The following is a 1,245-nucleotide window of genomic DNA, read 5'->3' as shown; positions in this document are numbered from 1 at the left end:
CGACCTGGTGTCCTCTGGGTCCACCTCCTGGACTCCGGCTTTCTGGGCCCGGCGTGTCGTCCCACGGTGAGGCGCCAGCCTTCGTCCCGAGCCTGTCTGTCCCTGTGCCACGCCCTGGGGGCCGCCGGGCGCCCACGTGCTCCCGCCTGGCTGCACACGCGGCCTCACGGCTGGCATCGCCCCTCGGCGCCTGTTTCCCACGGCCGCGTCAGCTCTGGCACCTTCCCATTGGTGCCGACCGTCCACGCCTCTCGATTTGGGGAGGGTCTGTCACCGTCCACTGGTGCCCCTCGTTCCACGAAGGGTCAGCCCTCGGGTGTGGCCGTGCAGGCTGGCTCAGCGCCCCGGGCCGAAGCCGCGCCGCCTGGTGGCCTCCCGAGGGGCCAGCTGGCCCGTGGTCACCGCAGATGTGCCAAGGGCAGCGGGTCCCGAGGGTGGCACCTGGCCAGCACCTAGTGTCCAGGCAGCCATGCGTCACGTGTGGGTCACGTGCGGCCTCATGGGCCATGCCAGCTGCAGACCCTGGCAATCTCGGGGCTCCCTGGTGGCAAAACCGAAAGATGGGGCCTGGACAGAGAACGTCGGCCGCCTCGTCCCAGGTGGGGGAGGCCTCAGGCAGAGGGAGTGTGGGGGCGCTCGCCTGGCCTGGCCGGGAGGCCTGCAGGCTCCTGAGCTGTGCAGGGCAGCTGCTGGCCACTGGGGCCCTTGAGGAGCAGCCAGTTCTCAGCTCTGCCTCTTACGGGTCATGCTGGTTTGCAGAGCTAGTGTGTTGGGGCTCATCTCGGGTGCAGGGGTTAGAAGTTGGGGTGTGCATTGTGACCCCTGGGAAGACCAGCCCAGGCCCCTCCGGACCTGCGTCCCCACAGTGGGGGTATTCAGAAATCTCTCGTGTCACTAAGGCTCCGGTGTCTGTGGGAACGGAGGTCCAGGGTGGACACCAGAGCTCCCTCAGGGCCACCACGCGGCAGCTCTTGGCCAGGGGACTGGCCCCAGGCCTCCCGGGGTGCGCCGGGCTGGAGCGCAGACCCTGGCCGCTCGGCCGCGCGCGAGGCAAGCTCTCCTGGGCACCAGGACGCCTGAGGCCAGGCCCCGGGGCCCCACGCGGACACAGGCGTCACGTCGAGAAACCTTTTATTGGCACCTTCTCTCCTAGTTAAATTACAGGGACGCGGTGATTTCTGAACAGCCGGCTTCCCCGAGCCGGGTTCGCGGGGCGCGCGGGGCGGGGAGCCGGCGGCGGGAGTC

Source organism: Condylura cristata, unplaced genomic scaffold (assembly GCF_000260355.1).
Source record: "Condylura cristata isolate star-nosed mole 26May11 unplaced genomic scaffold, ConCri1.0 scaffold00848, whole genome shotgun sequence".
Classification (NCBI taxonomy): Eukaryota; Metazoa; Chordata; class Mammalia; order Eulipotyphla; family Talpidae; genus Condylura; species Condylura cristata.
Note: the sequence above shows the minus strand (reverse complement) of the source record.